The sequence below is a fragment of the Ovis canadensis genome, chromosome X, assembly GCF_042477335.2.
Source record: "Ovis canadensis isolate MfBH-ARS-UI-01 breed Bighorn chromosome X, ARS-UI_OviCan_v2, whole genome shotgun sequence".
In the NCBI taxonomy this organism is placed as follows: Eukaryota; Metazoa; Chordata; class Mammalia; order Artiodactyla; family Bovidae; genus Ovis; species Ovis canadensis.
In genome coordinates, this window is record NC_091727.1 from 140,618,419 (window position 1) to 140,637,897 (window position 19,479).

Genomic DNA, 19,479 nt, shown 5'->3' on the forward strand with positions numbered 1-19,479 from the left:
ACCGGTTTCATGTCCCATTCCCTAGTTGTATTAGCATCATCAATTTAGTAAGCACAAGTTTCACAAAGGGAAAGATATTAAAATGCGTATTCTCAACCCCCATCCTCTAACTACTTAATCAGAATCTCTGAGAACAGGATGCTAGAATTGGCAGTTTTACAAACACCACAGTTACATATAGTGCGATAGTCTGCAAATCACACTTTGAGAAATACTGATCTGAGCCTGGGAAGTTAAAGTTGGTAGGAGCGATGTGGTTTGGGGCACAGTGGAAAGAAGAGGTAGATCGCATCAGCTCTTGAGTCACTGCAGCTCAGTGGACCAAAACGATCTTGGTTGGAGTCTCCAGTTCAGTAATGTACTGAGCTGTGGTTACAGCCTAGGCAAATGAGGCCAGATGATAGTTAGAGAAGGCCGCTAATTAATTAAGCTTGGCCTAAGGTCAGGCCACCAACTGGCAGACCCAAGTTCTATTTTAAGTAGGAGGATTTTAAGTTGGATGAGAAAGATAGGAGAGATCTGAAATATGAGAACTTTTCCTCTGGCTTCTCAAACCCCTTTTCTTGTTTATTTCTCTCAGGGCTTAAGTAGTTTCCTCTGTAACAGTATCAGGATTGACTCACAAATTATTATCCATTGTTAAATTATGTTAGGAATGCTTTCAAAATTCAAGAACAGGGTGTACAGTGTAGACACTACTTGAAAAGGCACTTAGATATTTTTTTCTTTAAGTGAGGGAGGAATATTTTTTCTGTGATATTTGAAAAGTGAAGGAAGTGTTTGCATTTGTCATATGGTACATCTCCTGATTTCCTATTGAGTGTCCTTCTTCTGTGAAAGGCCATGTAAGCTAAGACTGGTTGCTTTTCTGTTAATGAGAGGGTACAGGGTGTATAGCTCTTACTACTGGTGGTTAAACTGAGTTTGAGATTTCACATATACTGTGATTTTCTACTGTGATTTAAGCCTTCTACTGCTACATATTACTCAGAGTATTGTCTCCTCTTCCAGTCAACTAGATGTTAAGTTTCCTGAGGGCAGGCATCTTGTCTCAGACTTCTTTATAATCCTCTGTCCAGCCCAGGATCATGCTCATAGCAGGCTCTCGATAAAGACTGAACTGTTTATTATGGCTGAGTAGTATTCCAGTGTGTGTGTGTGTCTGTGTATCTGTGTGTATCACATCTTCTTTATCCATTTATCTGTTGATGGATATTTAGGTTGTTGTTGACATCTGTAACAACATGGATGACCTTGGAGGGCATTATGCTAAGTGAAATTAGAAAAAGACAAATACTGTATGATATCACTTATATGTGGAATCTAAGATTCATGTTGATGTATGGCAAAACCAATACAGTATTGTAAAGTAAAATAAAGTAAAATAAAAAATAAAAATAAAAAAATGCAACAAACTAGTGAATATAACAAAAAAAAGACTCACAGATATAGAGAATAAACGAGTTGTTACCAGTGAGGGTGGGTAGATGGAGGGGAGGTATAGAGGTGGGGAATTAAGAAGATTATAAATTAGGCATGCTGCTGCTACTGCTGCTAAGTTGCTTCAGTCGTGTCCAACTCTGTGCAACCCCATAGACAGCAGCCCACCAGGCTCCCCCGTCCCTGGGATTCTCCAGGCAAGAACACTGGAGTGGGTTGCCATTTCCTTCTCCATAAATTAGGCATAAAATAAGCTATAAGGATATACTGTATAATATATCCTTATATTTTGCAATAATTATACATGGAGTAACCTTTAAAAATTGTGAATCACATAATTGTACATCTGTAACTTATATAATATTGTCCATCAACTATACGTCAATTACAAAAGATTGAACTTATATGAGAGTAATGATATGGGAATGACAGGAGTGTCAACAACCACTCTAGTTGTGTTTAGTTGCAGTTCTAAGACAGAGCAGCATGAGATGAGGGATGTTACAATTTTGGCAATCTACCCCAGCATTTGCTATGTATACTATGCACCCTGAAACTGTGATGTTTACAGTTGATGATAGCTGAACCATTCTTAGCAAAATGGGTACAAGACTAATCACAAGAGTTGAAGAGAAGGAGTCATCCTTCTGCTTTGTAGTAATAAAACTAGTGACTCTAGGCCCTAAGATATGAGTCATAGAAACTTGAATGAATCTGCCCACTTCCATAGTATTTGTATAGACATGAATTATCTGCTTCCCACCTCTATACATATTTTTTCAGGTGAATCTGTTTATGAGTATAGTAGGAGTGAGGAGGAATTGTCCCCTGTGAAGACAATTGGGCATAGAGATAGAGCCATTCTTTGAAAAGGAGAAGATTTGATTTTACATATAGTGATATTTCATAAAAAGCAGATATGTTAGGGTCTTTTTTGCCTTCTTACTGACACTTCTACTTAACTACTAACTGCCATGAGAGCAAACAAGATAACTCTTGTGTAAAACACTAAAGTTTTACTGTCCTGCAGGTACAGTCATAAATCTGTAAAAGAAATGTTGATGGTAATACCACTTATATGAAAAAGAAAAATGTAGTTGACTTCCTAAGACTTTAAAACAATTTTTTTATTGGTATGTAGTTGCTTTACAATGTTGTGTTAGTTTCTGCTGTATAGCAAAGTGAATTGGTTAAACATGTACATGTATCCCTTCTTTTTATGGATTCCCTACCCATCTAGATCACCACAGAGTAGAGTTCCCTGGGCAATACAGTAGGTTTTCATTAGTTATTTATTTTACACATAGTATATATATATGTCAATCCCAATCTCCCAATTTATCCCACCCCTGCTTTTCCCCTTGGTAACCATATGTTTGTAAATAAGTTTATCTGTACCATTTTTTCTAGATGCCACATATAAGTGATATTCCTATAACAGTTTAGAAATAGAAAATATTGTGCAAATTAGTTGAGACAATTAGGTATTTAATAAAGAGTTTGGTTTAATTCAACTATCTAAATAGTTCTCAGAATTCTTATCAAATATCTGCTTCCCTCTTTGATTCCAGATCTTCTCTGATAAAGTAATTCTTAGGTAAACCTTGCCCCACTACAAAAATCAGAACCAGACTTTGGTTGAACTAACAGAATGGGCCAGAGAGGGGAAGGATGGGGCTGAGAACCTAGATCTACTTACATATGTCAAGCAGGCAGGGAGGCAGGCAATCTGGAAAGTTGCAACCTGCAGGCATTAGGAAAAGGTCCAGACAGCTAAACAAAGCCCAGGTGATACACTGAGATCCAGACAGGCCAATAATTGATATGAGAGGTCTTATAACAGATGTCAAGGAACAAGCATGAAGATAAGGTTTAATGAACACAGAATCTAACCACAAACAAAGACACATTCTAGACAGGAATTCTAGGTTAGGTATGAAGCTAAGATTGGTTATAATAAGGCAAGAGGTCAGAATGAGGTCTAAAATGAAGATGGCAGTACTGGTCATTGAGATTATGATTCCAGAATTAGAGATGAAGTTGAACCCATGGGCAGAAAGAGAATGGCCTCAGCTACTGGGCTTAGTTAGCTGCTGGGTTCTAAGCTAAATATGAAGATAAGTATATTCCTATGATAATTTTATTTAAATAGAGCCCTGCTGCCATTTCCCAACACAAAGGAAAATTTAATTTTTATATCCTTCTGAAGAAGGCTGAGCGCCGAAGAATTGATGCTTTTGAACTGTGGTGTTGGAGAAGACTCTTGAGAGTCCCTTGGACTGAAAGGAGATCCAACTAGTCCATTCTGAAGGAGATCAACCATTTCTTTGGAAGGAATGATGCTAAAGCTGAAGCTCCAGTACTTTGGGCACCTCATGCGAAGAGTTGACTCATTGGAAAAGACTCTGATGCTGGGAGGGATTGGGAGCAGGAGGAAAAGGGGACGACCGAGGATGAGATGGCTGGATGGCATCACTGACTTGATGGATGTGAGTCTGAGTGAACTCCAGGAGTTGGTGATGGACAGGGAGGCCTGGCGTGCTGCGATTCATGGGGTCGCTAAGAGTCGGACACAACTGAGCAACTGAACTGAACTGAAGAGTGTACTTGCTTATAAAATCTCATCTTAAAATGTCTTCTGTTATGTATTCATTCCAAAAAATTAATTCAATTACTGTCTTTCAGATAATGGAATACTGAGGTGAATAAAACATAGCCATTGGCCTTAGAAATCTTACAGATTCTTGAAGAAGCAAGCATTTAAAGTAATTACATCTGTTCAGTCACTCAGTCTTGTCCAACTCTTTGTGACGCTATGGACTAACCTGCCAGGCGCCTCTGCTCAAGGGATTTTTCAGGCAAGAACACTGGATTGGGTTGTGATTTCCTCCTCAGTGATTACACTACAGCATGCTGAAAGCACAAGGAATAGAGTAACCCCATTAAGTCGTTCAATCAACCAAATGCATGGAGTGTCTTCTATTTTACAGCACTGGTCTGGAAACACAGGATAATCCTGAATGCAGACTTTCAATGTCATAGAAAACTTCCAAGAGAAGGTGAAAATTGATATGAATTTTGTAAGAGGTAGCCAGGTAAAAGCATGTGGCAGACATTATTCATTCTCCCCTTCCTGCATACAAATAGAAATCTGAATTTTTTGAGGCAGCATTGTATTAAAAGCTGCCTACCCATTCATATACCATTCTAGGTATGAGTGACCATGTAAGTGGAAAAAAAAAGCCTGTTGAACAAGGCTTTGTTGAAAATCAGTTTTTCCCCAATGAAAATGAACTTAACTGACAGGTTCTTCCCTCTTCCTTTTATTCATGCTTGGAATGCAGATGTGAAATCTAGAGATGGAATCATCATCTCTCAGCCATAAAAACCTCCTTAAAATAATGGTAAAATAAAAAGATAGTCAGGGAGTCTTGATCCCTGATGATACCATACAACTTATATTTCCTTTGGATTTTTATTTAAGCCATTGTAGTCACTTTTCTATTATGTACTGTTAAGTACAATTCTAAGTAATAAGAAGAGTACTGGAATTTGGTGGTAGAGAGTTCAAGAGAAACTTCCCAGGCATAGGAAACAATGAGATTCACAAAGATTTGGAGTGAGAAGCTCAATATGAAGAAACTGTAAGGAAACCAACTGATTGGAGTTATGAAGAGAAGGAGACCAGAGATGAAGTTGTGGAGGTGAATAAAGGCCAGTTCCTTGTAACCCAGATTAAGGAGTGTGAGCTTTGTTGTAAACGTAGTAGAGATCCTCTTGTGGATTTTTTCATGACTTAACATTTGCATTTTAGAGAGAACATTTTATTAGAATATTTAGAAACATTTGGTAGAGACTGATGGCAGGCAGATTAGATAGGAGATTTATATCATCCAGGTGATTAAAAACCAAAACTAAGTTAGTAGAAATGGGAGTTTTTAGACCAGATTGGAGTTACTAATTATAGGTCTCTAGAAGAGATTCAAAATATATCAAAGAGGTAGAATCAACATAGATTGGATGTGTAAATTTGAAACAAAGAACATCTCAAGGATGATCCTCAGGTTTCTGTCTTGGGCAACCAGACGATTCACCAAGATTGGTACTACAGGAGGAAATGATGGTTAAGTAATGATCCAAACTCTGATATCTCTGAAAACCAGAGAAAATTTAAGTATATTTTGCCAATTGTAAAAGTACCTCTCAGGAACAGCGATAATACAACCTCAACTGTTAAAAATGACATGTATATAAACTTAGTATTTTCAGTAAATTCCTAAGTAGATTGAGATAGAGATAATAGTGTTTTATTTTCATGCAATACAATGTTTATGCCGTTTTTTAATATTTCTTAGAACGTGGTTAGAAACAAAAACAAAAGATAAAAGCAAAGATAACAACACCAAAACAGCTATACTGCAGTAACCATAGCAATGCTTTTTGTTTCTTTCTTTGTTTCCTCTTTCAGCCCAGTTCAACTCTGTAAAGAGAAAATGATGAATGGGGCAGAATAAGAGGGAAAGAAATGTGCCATAAGAGACATTTAGCAGACATTTTTTAAATGCATCTGACATAGTTTTGCATAGTTTCACACCTTTATGAATTTATTGCTATAATGGTGGCAGGAAGATACAGGTTCCAGGCACCACTAAGTAATGAGACAGCTTTGAGTTTTACTTGATACTTCCAATAAAATCTTTTCACAGTATCTGTGCTCCTTCAATCCAGAGTAAAGAGTGCTCACATAAAAAGCCCTAGCAGTGGCAAAAGGAATCAAAACTCCCTGCATTCTTTTCCTTCTAGATGTCCTCTCTTTGGTTTGGTCAAGTCAAGATGAAGGGCAGAATAGGTTGGCACTTGTTATCAGCCCATATAACCACCTCACAGTGAAAACAGTGATGTCCAAAGTTTAGTAACCATGACTGGAAAGGGCTGGTTGTGCCTGAACTTCTGTACTTGATTGCATAAACCAGTAGCTTATATTTGGACAAAGTAATGAGAGAAAACTGTAATTATTCATTTCATTTTGGTAGGATTTGGCTTATTGCTCCTGCCTTCTGAATTAAATGGATTTAAAAGAGACTGAAAGACTTAGAAAAGCTTCTCTTGCTACAGATGTTCTGCTCTCTTTGGCGGGGGGTGGGGTAGGGTGGGGTGGTGGAGGGTGGGCATCACACCACACAGCTCACAGGTACTCAGTTCCCGGATTCCCAGATCAAGGATTGAATCCAGGCTATGACATTGAAAGACCAGAATCCTAACCAATAGGCCACCAGGGAACTGCCTCTGCTGCTATTCTTAAACAGGTAAAGACTGCTTCTAATACACGAGAGGGTATTGGTGGGAAGGAGAAAAACAGATATTGTGGAATAACTAGGTTCTTATGAGCTAGAAATATTGATTAGGAAGTTGTTGACTGTGGTCACATGAGCTTTATTGGCATATGGACGGAAAAACTGAAAAAGAAAAGATTGCTTTAAGAAATGTATTTTTTTTTTTTGGACACCATGTTGGTAGGTAAGTTTGAAAACAAATCCTTGGGGATAAAGTCAGAAACTAAGATAGTATTTGCTAAATTATCATTGCAAGGCCTAGATACCTAGTCACCAAATATATTTTTAGTTACCTGTTTAATTCACAACTTTGGGACACAGTGCTCAATAGTGAGAAGTATAAATCCCACACTCTTGGATTGGTTAATAAAATAATCCAAGGGGATCTTTTTTTTTTTCATGATCCCACATTGCATTCATCTCATACCTTGAAAGACAAGGGCTCATTTCACTTTAAACTTTTCTTTTTCCCTGCCACAGCCTCATCAGAGATGGTTTTCACACAAATGTGTGATCTTTTTTGTGATTTACCTCACTTACTCTTTCTACCTGTCATTTCCTAGAGTACTTTGCAGAATCCTAAACTATTTTAATTCCAAAGCGGTTAGTTATATATCAGTACAAAATCAGAGGCTCACCAATCCGAAAGCTGGGAATGAAATAGGTATCCGTCTGCGACGGCATTATAGTGATTTGGGGCCAGACCCGGCGGTAAGGCAGTGACAGAAGATGTGCACCCCTGTCGCTTTGCATGGAAGCAGGAAGGTGCAGGAAGAGGCAGTAATGCCTTAAGAGGAGCATAACAGAAAGGGAAAGGATAAGAAATAAAGCTGAACCTACAGAAATTGCTTCTAATTTGCTTTTCATTATAGCTAAAAACCCTAGAGTGCCATCTGACCTTTCTACCAGGAGAAGCAGTAAATAATTTGTATGAATATTTGTATTTCATGCGTGTTTTGTACCCCAAATATGGAACTCAGCCTATTTGAGAATGAGTACTCCTAACTGCAACATCAGTGAATTCAGAATCAACTGGACTATCAACTCCTTTGGACAGAATCTATTTGTTTCAAAGTCATGTTATTTGCCCTTGTAAGAAGCAAGATAAACAGAGCAGTTTCAAAGAAAGTTGTGAGATAGTTGGGCTTTAACAATTTGACTTTGACAAGTTCGAGAAGTAAAAATGGGGGGGTGGGGGTGGGGGCAGGGATGTTTATCCTATTTTAAAAAACAGAATCAATAACTAATTTATTCAACAAGCACTTATTGAATACCTTCCATGTGTCATTTGGTGATGGGCTACATACTAGACGTGCTAAAAATGAGAAGCAGGCAGGATACATTCCAATCCACGAGAGGAAGAAGGTGATTCCATGACAGAATAGCAGGTGAGATTTGGGTCAAATGTAGCCTTTAAGCATCTCTCTTATTCTACCAGGTAGGTGACTATTAATACTTACATAAACACCAGCCCTACCCGACACAGGAGGAAAGAGAGGCCCTGAAATACAGTCCTAATTTTCCTCCTATTCCTAGATAATGAAGACAATGAAAACATAATTTTAATCGAAAAGTTGATGGGAATGAGTAAACGCTTGCAGGCTTCTAAAAGTTTCTGCAGGTCTTGGCCTCTCCATATTCTTATGATAAAGCTCACAGGGGTCACTTCCTTAGTATATCCCCCAATGAGGAGCCATTAGCTTTTACTGTACTTTTTTAAAATAGACTCTGTCTTTTAGAGCACTTTTAGGTTCACAGCAACATTGAGGAGAAAGTATGGGGAGTTCCCATAAACACACTAACCCCACACATGCATAGCCTTGCCTACTATCACATCCTCCACCAGGGTGGTATATTTATTACAAATGAGGGACCTACATCAACACGTCATGATCACCCAAAGACCATTATTTATGTTAGCCTCACTCTTGGTGCCGTACACCCCCTAGTGTCAGTCACTCAATCGTGTCCAACTCTTTGTGACCCCATGGACTGTAGCCCGCCAGGCTCCTCTGTCCATCGGGTTTTCCAGGCAAGAATACTGGAGTGGGTGGCCATTCCCTTCCCCAGGGGATCTTCCTGACTCAGGGATCGAACTTGAGTCTCGTGCATTGCAGGCAGATTCTTTACCATCTGAGTCACCAGGGAAGCTATATTCAGGGAAGCTATACCAGGGAGACTACAATAGGGAAGTACGTTTTATGGGTTTTGACAAGTGCATAATAACATGGATCCCCCATTATAGTTCAAGCAGAATAGTTTCACTGCCCTAAACACTTCTCTGCTCTGCCGATTCATCCCTGCCTCCACCCTAACACCTGGCAACCACTGATCTTTTTACCATCTACATAGTTTTGCCTTTTCTAGAGTGTCACAGAGTTGGAATCAAACAGTATGTATTCTTTTTAGATTGGTTTCCTTTTTCTCAGTAATATCCCTGATAGCTTAAGTGGTAATGAACCCACCTGCAATGCAAATGATGACACCTACCAGAATTATACTAAAATTTACAAAAACCAAAAGTGTTGGCTAGGAAATGGAACAGCAGGAATTCTTATATACTGCTGATGGAAGTGTAAATTGGTACAGCCACTTTGGAAAATTGCTTCTCTATTTTGATTAAAGCTGAATATATGTTTAACATATGACCCAGAAATTCCATACCAACGTAAATACATACATAGACTCACCAGTAACATGTACACGAAATTTCACAGCAGCATCATATGAGAACCAGCAAGTAAATGTTTATCAACAGGAATATGGATATATAATGTATATTCAGTTAATTCTATGCTACACAGCTGTGAAAACGAACAAACAGTTACCACAGGCAGCAATGTGGAGGAAACTCACAAACACCATGTTGAGTGAAAGCTGTCAGCCACAAAAGACTACATACTCTTTGATTACAGTTATATAAAGTTCAAAAACACAAACCTAATCTATGGTAATAAATAGTGATTAATTTTGAGTAGGAGGAGGATAATGAATGGGAAGGGGAATGTTCTATTTGACTTGGGGAATGGTTACACAGGGTGTTATTTTTTTGGTGGGGAGGGGTGAGGGTTGTTTGTTTGACACACCACACAACTCGTGGGATTTCAGTTCCCCGACCAGGGATTGAACTCTGGCCGTGGCATTGAAAGCAAAGAGTCCTAACCACTAGGCAACCAGGAAACTCCCACACAGATCTCTTCATGCTGTGAAAATTCATTGAGCTGTATGCTTGGATTTGTATACTTTTTAGAATGCATATTGTTATGTTTCAGTATAAACATTTATTAAAGAATATAGAACCTCAGTTGGCCCTATTGAGATCTAGAAAAGCTATATGGTTATCAATGACAGGAAGCCTACATGTTTTTCCAACCTTCACTTATTGGGAATTAGTAGACTACACAATGGGTTAATCTCACGAGCTAAGGATAGCATTTTTATCGATAAGGTGGGATTGGGACTTTGGTGTGTCTGATTCAAAAGCCTATGCTCACAGCCGCTATCCCCTACTACCTTCTATTATGATTATATAGTCTCTTCCAGACCCATTTATGCTAAACATCTGTGGTTCTGTGTATTTTCTTTTCCCATTTTATTTTATGACACAGAGGGATAGCGAAATGCTAAGTGTATCCTCAATTATGTTTCACGACACCAAAATAAAGTTGAAGACATTTGTTTGCTCTAAACAAGGCCAAATGAATATCATACGTATGTATGTATTCTTTTTGGTGTGTTGTGGTCATAAGCCTTAGGAATATGTACGTGGTATGTCATTATATCTTTTGAATAATTTTTCACTTGTTTCAAAATGCGTCTCATATTTTGCTTAGCATTTGACAACAGTCAGCACTGAGCAGACAATCTCACTGAATTTTCTGTGTTGGGCATTTAAGGGTTTTGTTCCCCCTCTCAGGGTATATTGGGTTGGCCAAAAAGTTCTTCCAGGTTTTCTGTTAAGATGTAATGGAGAAACCTCAGATGAATTTCTCTGTCAACCCAACACTAATTCCAAATCTCTCAGGGTCTGCAAGCAGGTTAATTTTTTCCAATGTGCATTGACTTGTATGGAGATAGTAAATTGTATCTGTCACTGTTCATCTGTTGTCCAGTGATAGCATTTGTTTAGTTCCCCAGGAGTGTGTTTTAATTCCCACCCCCGCCATCGTGACTAACTCTAATAGTCATCCTTCTCTGGTTCTTAATAAATTGGTGAAACTGCAACCCCACCAGTCATTTATAGGACTGTAGCACCTAGCTACTAACCATTCATACACACTGAGATTCGGTCATTCATTTTTCCTCCTAGCTTTCCACCTCTTAAACATTTAATATTCCATAGCTGAAATATATGCTCACCCTCTAGTTAAAAGCTTACTATGTAAGCACGGAAAGATGTGGGAATGGTACTGTTTTCATAGAAGTGCTTTCCTCCCGTGCTGCTGCTGCTGCTGCTGCTGCTAAGTCACTTCAGTCGTGTCCGACTCTGTGCGACCCCATAGACGGCAGCCCACCAGGCTCCCCCGTCCCTGGGATTCTCCAGGCAAGAACACTGGAGGGGGTTGCCATGTCCTTCTCCAATGCATGAAAGTGAAAAGTCAAAGTGAAATCGCTAAGTCGTGTTGGACTCTTAGCGACCCCATGGACTGCAGCCCACCAGGCTCCTCCATCCATGGGATTTTCCAGGTGAGAGTACTGGAGTGAGGTGCCATTGCCTTCTCGTTCCACCTAGACGTTAACTCTTTAGATTTCCTATTGAATATCATAGATGATTCTTCTCTACTTTTGCATTAAAGATAGCTTGTCCAGTATTCTAGCTTTGTTCATGTATTCACTATTATTGCTTTAACTGGTTAAATGCAGTTGATATCGTTGAACACGTATATTCCTAAGACAATTTATGGTTTAAATGTTCAACTCATTTTTAATATAGCAATAGTTTCAAAAACATCAAAATTTAATATGCACCTCTTTATTTGTGATGTAATTATCGATTTTCTTCATTTAATGTTTTAGAGACTATACTACAGAACTCCTAAAAGGGCAAAAGCAAGTAAAGCATTAGTTCCAAAAGTAAGGCTTGCAAAATCAATAATTAACATGACAAGGCTGTTAAATGTTTGACATCCTTAACAATGGAATGCGTAGAGCTAGCCCAGAAGACCATTAAGTAAATATGATCTATTATGGACAAGAGTAGATCCTCATTCCCTTAGGTAGATGCAATAAACTAAGAAATCTTACTCTTTTAAAAAAAATACTGGAGTCTAGTGGATTCACAGTGTTGTGTTAATTTCTGCTGCACAGCAAAGTGATTCCTTTATGGTTTGTCACAGGATATTAAATATAGTTCACTGTGCTATACATTAAGACCTTGTTGTCTATCAAATCTTTATTCTAGAGTTTAGGAACTAATTTTAGAGCAACTAAAAACTCGCTAACAACTTTGAACTTGTTCAGAGTTAAAAACAATGACACAGCCACATGTTCTCTCAGCACCTTTCAATAACCTGCCTGTTTCAACCCTTGGTAGCTTCAGATCAGATTATTAGCTTTTACCTTTCTGTTTTACTTTTAGCAAGGTAACTGGAAAGGTGATATTGATAGCAAGGTATACAATTCAGTGGTATTAATATTCCTGCATTGACTCTAGGAGTCATAGTCCGACTTGTTTTTCTCATAGACATTTGGTTATAAATCCAAATGAATGTCTTTTAATCAGTCCTGGAAGAGAAATATCTCGTCACAACCTGTTAAAAGATATTTGTGAAAAATGTAATGAAATGTTTAAGGAAGAAGGAAGAGACATACAATACCAAGATTCTCATGAAAATGTATCTAGTCTATTGATGAACTCAAATTCCAAGTCTGAGTGTTGAAACAAAATTTCCATGGCATTTTAGCTAATCTGCAATGAAAGGAAGTCGCTCAGGACTGTCTGACTCTTGTGAACGCATGGACTGTAGAGTCCATGGATTCTCCAGGCCAGAATGCTGGAGTGGGTAGTCGTTCCCTTCTCCAGGGGATCTACAGTCCGTGGAATTCTGCAGGCCAGAGTCCTAGAGTGCATAGCCTTTCCATTCTCCAGGGGATCTTCCCAACCAGGGATCAAACTGAGATCTCCCACTTTGCAGCCTGATTCTTTACCAGCTGAGCCACAAAGGAAGCCCAAGAATAGAGAAGCGGGTATCCAATCCCCTCTCCCACACTTTGCAACCACATGGACGATACAGTCCATGGACGATACATTCCATGGACTTGTCCAGGCCAGAATACTGGAGTGGGTAGCCATTCCTTCTCCAGGCATCTTCCCAACCCAGATATCCAACCCAGATCTCCCACATTGCAAGCCAGTTCTTTACCAGCTGAGCCACAAGGGAAGCCCAAGAATACTGGAGTGGGTCGTCTGTCCCTTCTCCCAGTCTGTGCGACCACATAGGCCAGAGTACAGGAGTGGGTAGCCTTTCCCTTCTCCAGAGATTCTTCCCAACCCCAGGATCGAACCCAAATCTCCCGCACTTCAGGCAGTTCTTTAGCTGCTGAGCCATAAGGGAAGCCCAAGAATACTGGAGTGGGTAGCCTATCCCTCTCCAGCGGATTTTTCTCCCACCCAGCAATCGAACCAGGCTCTCCTGCATTGCAGCCAGATTCTTTACCAGTGGAGCTCTCAGGAAAACCCCTTACATGAATAGCTTTTTTTGCTCTACACCAAAAACAAAATGCTCTCATTTCCAAATCCCTGAAAAACTCTTTGTGGTGACATCAAATAAATAAGAGTCGTTTTAGTTTCTTTTACAGAAAAGAAAGTCAAATTTATTTAATTAAAAACTAGAATTAAAAATTAGCAAATGCATAAACACACACTCAAAAATACACACAAGAGCACTATGTATTGACTCACAGAGGGGAAATGCAGTGGTCCAAGACCACTCAATATGGCTTGTCAGTTATAGAAGAAATCCAAGCATGTGTGTGTGCGCGCGCGCACACACACACACACACACGCTCACACAGTTCAGGCACAGAAAAAACCAGTATTTTTCAACAGTACATTCAATCTACCATAAACAAAACTTCAGAATTAGTTTTCAAAGGTTCCCATTTTAATTCCAAAGATGCCCATCTTGGGTATAAATATACCTATATTTTCTAGTGGTTTACTGTTGGCTTATTTTAAATCTATTAGTGTTATTACATGCAACTATTTCCTATATTTAACACCCTTTCATCTTCTGTAGCTTAATGTCTCTAGCTTCAACCTACCCAAAGTTTCTGGTTGGTAGGAAGACAGGTGTCTTATTCTCTGTGAAACTGAATGTATTGGTTTTAAACACTCGTCAGAAAATGTTTGATCACCATTTCAAGTCATGGAAATAGTTACATTGATGCTTAAATCGCCATTTTCTGCGAAAAGTTCCCCAACTCTGGGGTAGAAAACTAGGCAGTCACAGTTCAGAAACACTGTTTCAATTCGCTCATGAATAGATAGAGGCGTGGCTTCCCACATCAATCGCCGCCTGGTACCATTTAGCTCAAGTCGGTAAGTAAAATGTTCAGCTTGCTCGCGTGTTCCTATCAGCTGGACAGCGGCAAAGAATTTCTGGTAACCATCGTGGATTTCCAGTTTCTCCAAAATTAGTAAGAACTGAGACCCAAAACAGGACTGTACCATCACCCAGTCAAGGGTACCAGCCAGATTAATGTTGACTGCAAGGAAAACGACAACTTCTCCCTCTAGGGTTATAACGGAGTTGTTATAGTGCTGCATCACATGTGGTACAACGGCATCCATGGCGCCTTGCCACTCACAGGAAGCGCCAGGGCAAGGGCAACGACAGGGCCTAAACTCACAGTGTTCTTCGTGGTCTACTTTTTCTGTGGGAGGCACGGTTGCTCCGCATCCAGAAGAGGCGTATCTACACGGGAAGAGTACTAAATCGGCCACTCTCTCCATGGCCAAGTTGCGAACGGCTGTCAGCGGGACCCGGCAAGTTGGACAGTGGGTGAGCCTCGAACGACATTCACTACAAACGAGGTGGCCGCTCTGGCACTGTGTAATTGGAGGCAAGACATGGTTAAAACACACCGGACACTCAAAAAGACTCGCCAAGTCACTGTTGGACACAGTGTTGTCAGTCATTTCTGTGGGGGAGAGCGCACCTCGACCTCAGTTCTGGTTCACACACGCTCCGTCGTCGCCGCCGCCAAGGCCCACCAGCGAGGGCCACGCCACCGCCACTGCCTCTGCCTCGTGTCGGGACCGACGGGACAGCGGCTCGCCGCTGACGTTAGAGAGGGCGCCCACCAACGGTCGTCGCGCTCCCGACAGCCCGACGCCTGCGTGCGTTCGACGCGTTCTCCAGCCTGCGTGCGCTCCCAAACTCGCGCGCGCTGGCGCCAAATACCTCACACTCTGGCGGCCACCGCGGGGAAGCGCGGCCCAGCGTGCCTGAGGCCCCAGGGGGGCAACAGGAATCTTTTGAAAGGAATAGGTCATGTTAGAATCTCAGCATTCCTTGCCCAGAGCTATTTTGCGTGTTGGGTCATAGAATTGGACATATTGCTAAGAAAATCACCAGTTACATCAGCATGTCTAATTCCGTGCAGGTCAATCATTCATTTCTGACTATGGCAGTTTCGTCAAACTTTTGGGGTGAGGGAATGCACGTGGGTGTCACTGACTGCTCCTGGCAGGCCTGAGGCGTTGACAAGAGCGAAGACCAGACTGAAGGGAAGAAGTGGCTGTGGTAGAAGATCACCAACAAATTCATAAGATGTCAGCCATAGTTTCAACCAACGGCCCAGAGAGCAGGGAGATGAGTCTGTTCGAACAGTGGATGAGTAAGAATAAATACAGGGAACAGGTCATGCTGGAAGTACAGGAAGAATCGGAATAGCGCATTCACGTGGGAATCGTGTCAGAGGCCAGGATACTGCAAGTAGATCTACTCTATTGAAACTCAACCCAAGAAACATGTCAAACTCACGTGGGACGTTGTGGCATGGGGCAACAGTACAACTCCCCACACACACAGCACTTACACACACATGCACACACTTCTAGCCCCACCTGGCTGTTCTATATTTTTCCGTTTCATTATCACTTCCTAACATGCTTCGCAATTAACTTAACCATGTTCTCTCTCTCGCTCCCTACAGAATGGAAGGTACTGAGGTAGACAGGTTTGTATGTTTTCTTCGTTGATGTATGCATATACAGCAGTGCCTGGAATATGATAGGCTCTCAAGAACTACTTGCTGACTAAGTGATTTTTAAGAAATGAGTGTGGGAACTCATTCCAGAGTGCCTTAGTGAAGGGTCAAAACACCCTGAGCTCAATATGATGCAGTATTCATGAACTGCTATTTCTACAGTCATGTGGACTCTACTTTTAAGTATAGGCTCTTGGGGCTTCCCTGGCAGTCCAGTGGTTAAGACTCCTCACTTCCCCTGCAGGGGGCACAGGGTTCGATCCCTGGTGGGGAACCTCTGCATGCTGCTTGGCATGGCCAAAAGAGGAAAAAGAAAGTACAAGTTCTCTCTGTCTGCTGCTTTTTAGACAAATCGACCGGAGGCCCACCAAAGTGAGCTGAGGAAAGGGGAGAGCAACAGGAAAGGGGCTCAGGGATGCTGAAGGGTGAGGGCATGATCCATTCTGTAGGGCCCTGCTGTCCATCGTAAGGATTTTGGCTTTGAGTCCAAGCGAGGTGGGATGCCATTGGAAAGTTCTGAGGAGTAGAGTGACTTGATCTGACATATATTTGAACAGAATCTCTTGAGATGCTGTGTGGAAAATGAACTAGACGGGTAAAAAGGCCAAAGCTGGAAGACCACTGAAGAGACTGCTACAATAATCCAAAACACAGATGATGATGGCTTGGAATTGAGTGGTAGCACCAGAGGGTTTGAGAACTGGTCAGATGGAGGGTGTCTTTTGAAGGTATAGCCAATGGGATTCCTTGATGGATTGGATGTGGTGTTTGATAGAAGGAGAATGAATCAAGGAAGATGATAGTGGTTTTGCCCTGAGCAAATGGAAGAAGGGAAATATCATTTTATTGAGACAGGAAAAACTTGGTTGTTGAATGATTGAGGATGTTTAAAAAAATACTTTGGGGATTTTAATGCATTTTCAGATCATGTTTCTTCCTTCACTGAGGCAGGATGGTCGTGGTGGTGGATACTAATCATTTCACTGTTGATTGTGTAAGTCAACAAAGCTGTGAGTAGGGCTTTGAGGGGTTGATTTTTGTTTTCACTCCTGAGACTAAATATGATCCAGTACAAAGAATATTCAGAATATCTATCAAGGAAGGAATAGATTTTATTATAGCAGATTAATGAGCACATTCAGATGAGTTCATTTAGTATTTTACTATGAAATTCACCAAAAGAAATGAAGTAGTTTTGGTGCTATTGGTCATCTTAAATTCACTGATACCAGGAAACTGTAAATTAAATATATGTATGCACAGAAGGTGGAAACCACTAGCAGAAACAAGATCAGAGTGACAAGAAGCCACGCTATGTTAAACTGAAAATGCTACAGGCACATAACTCTGAAGTTACACTACTTTCTGCAAGGGAAATCTTAAGGAGTGTGTTAATGATTTCACTTTGGTGGAAAATCTATACAAACTCGGTATGGTTAATATTATGGCATTTGTTAAAAAAAAAAAAAATTAGGGACACAGTCATCTCCTTTGTTCCAGAACTCCACTTCTACTAATTTCTCCAGAGGTGATATTAAGAACATGCACAAAGACTTACCTCCCAGAGTGTTTCTCAGGGCTTTTGTTATAATAAAAATTGGAGACCATTTAAACAGCTAAATCTAGAGTATTTGAATAAATGATGCACATTCATTCAGTGGAATACTATACAGCCAGTTCAAAGAATATTGTCAAAGTGCACATATTAATACACAAAAACCTGCCTGACATATTGAGTGAAAAAAACAAGTTAGAAGACAAAATTACATATGACCCCATTTGAAGACTTGTGCAGTTAATCTATTTTGAACAGAAAAATTCTGCACGTGGATTCCACAAATGGTAACTGGTCATCACTGGTGGGATTATTGACAGTTTCTATGACTATCTCTATTTACTAAAATAAATCTGCGCTGAATTCATAATAAAAATATACAAATGCATGGAACAACAGTGATTATATTAGACAGAGATATTTCATGCTTTAAAAAGATACACAAGTCTTGTTTTCCCTGGAGACACACCATTGTTCATGAATGAGGATAAATCTTTAACAGCATTTTATTACTGGCACTCGCTGGCTACAGTATTTCTGATTGTTGCTGCTGCTGCTGCTGCTGCTGCTGCTGCTGCTGCTGCTGCTGCTGCTGCTGCTGCTGCTGTGTCACTTCAGTCGTGTCTGACTCTGTGCGACCCAATAGATGGCAGCCCACCAGGCTCCCCCGTCCCTGGGATTCTCCAGGCAAGAACACTGGAGTGGGCTGCCATTGCCTTCTCCAGTGCATGAAAGTGAAAAGGGAAAGTGAAGTTGCTCAGTCGTGTCCGACTCTTCCGGACCCCCTGGACTGCAGCCTACCAAGCACCTCCATCCATGGGATTTTCAAGGCAATAGTACTGGAGTGGGTTGCCATTGCCTTCTCCGATTTCTGATTGAGATTAGTATAAATAATGAGTCGCCAAATTCAGGGCTCTCACAAAAGGCCCTTCCAATGTGAGAAATGTGGCTAAAGTTCGTATGATGAATTTGGTGTTTTAGCAACTAAAGTAATTATATAAGCAAATAACAATTAGCATGAATTCTCAGAGAACCTTGTGTGCTTTTTCATTAGCTATACAAAAAAAAAAAAGAAGGGTGTGTGTGGGGGGGTGTAGATTTGGAAGGAAACTTTCAATAGAGATGAGAGAGCAGACAGCCAGTATCTTTAGTTTTCTCACATTTCTCTCCATCTGGCCAGGCAAATGATGCAGAAATGGCCAACAGTAGATTATGCTGGGTGATCAGGGGCAGAAGCAACGTGGATAATTGAAATCCACTGATAATCCAGAAACCTAATTTTACCAAATAGTTGCAACCACCTCGTGGACAGAACCCTTTAGTAGAGCTGCTGATGAGAAGCATAATTGAGTGGTTTGAGTTCATCTGCTTTCAGTTATCCTTTGCAGGTGCTAATGAACAGTGAGGTGGTCAAAAGGCTGTCAGCCAGAGGGAGTGGTAGGAGCAAAAGCAAGACATGGATAAGACCAGAAACTGGATAATCAGCCTCAAAATGGGTGAGTGGACTACAGTGAGGATCAGCTCTTGATTACCTGCTTAACTAAATTCCACAAAGATATGTCATGAAAACAGGTCTTCATATTAAGGGTTTTCATGTATGCAGAGTCTATCTTGGCTGACATGATTTGTCTATAGTCTTAGAAATTCTCTATACTGCAGTGATTTTCCTGGACAGCAATGATAGGCTATTTACTGTCAGAGCACAGCTAATCAACTGCAGGCTCCTCTGCTAAATATGGCCAACAGGCTGCTTATGAGTCAGGACTCTGGCAGACGGCCCTTCTTTTGAACCAATGGGAATGTGATTGACTCTCTCCCATGCCTTTCTGGGAGACGATATAAGCATTGCCGGTATCCACATCCTTTTGTTTTTATTATTCCTCCAAATTCATGCTTGAGTAAACAGCCTTTGGAAAGTACTGTTATGGTGAACATTTT

At 40.6% G+C, this 19,479-nt stretch overlaps 1 long non-coding RNA gene and 1 pseudogene across 2 annotated transcripts in view; one reads left to right on the top strand and one right to left on the bottom strand.

Annotated features, from left to right (window-relative positions):
* The window catches only part of LOC138930617 (uncharacterized), a 103,314-nt gene that overhangs the window by 42,221 nt on the left and 41,614 nt on the right, over nucleotides 1-19,479 (top strand). The window contains exon 4 of one of the 2 annotated variants that reach the window (XR_011446253.1): nucleotides 18,930-19,037. The exons of the other annotated variant lie outside the window; for it this stretch is intronic. This is a non-coding gene — a long non-coding RNA (uncharacterized lncRNA). Of the gene's footprint in view, nucleotides 1-18,929; nucleotides 19,038-19,479 lie in introns of those variants that run through there. 2 annotated transcript variants of the gene reach the window in all.
* LOC138930112 (E3 ubiquitin-protein ligase SIAH1-like) lies at nucleotides 14,134-15,270 on the bottom strand (annotated as a pseudogene).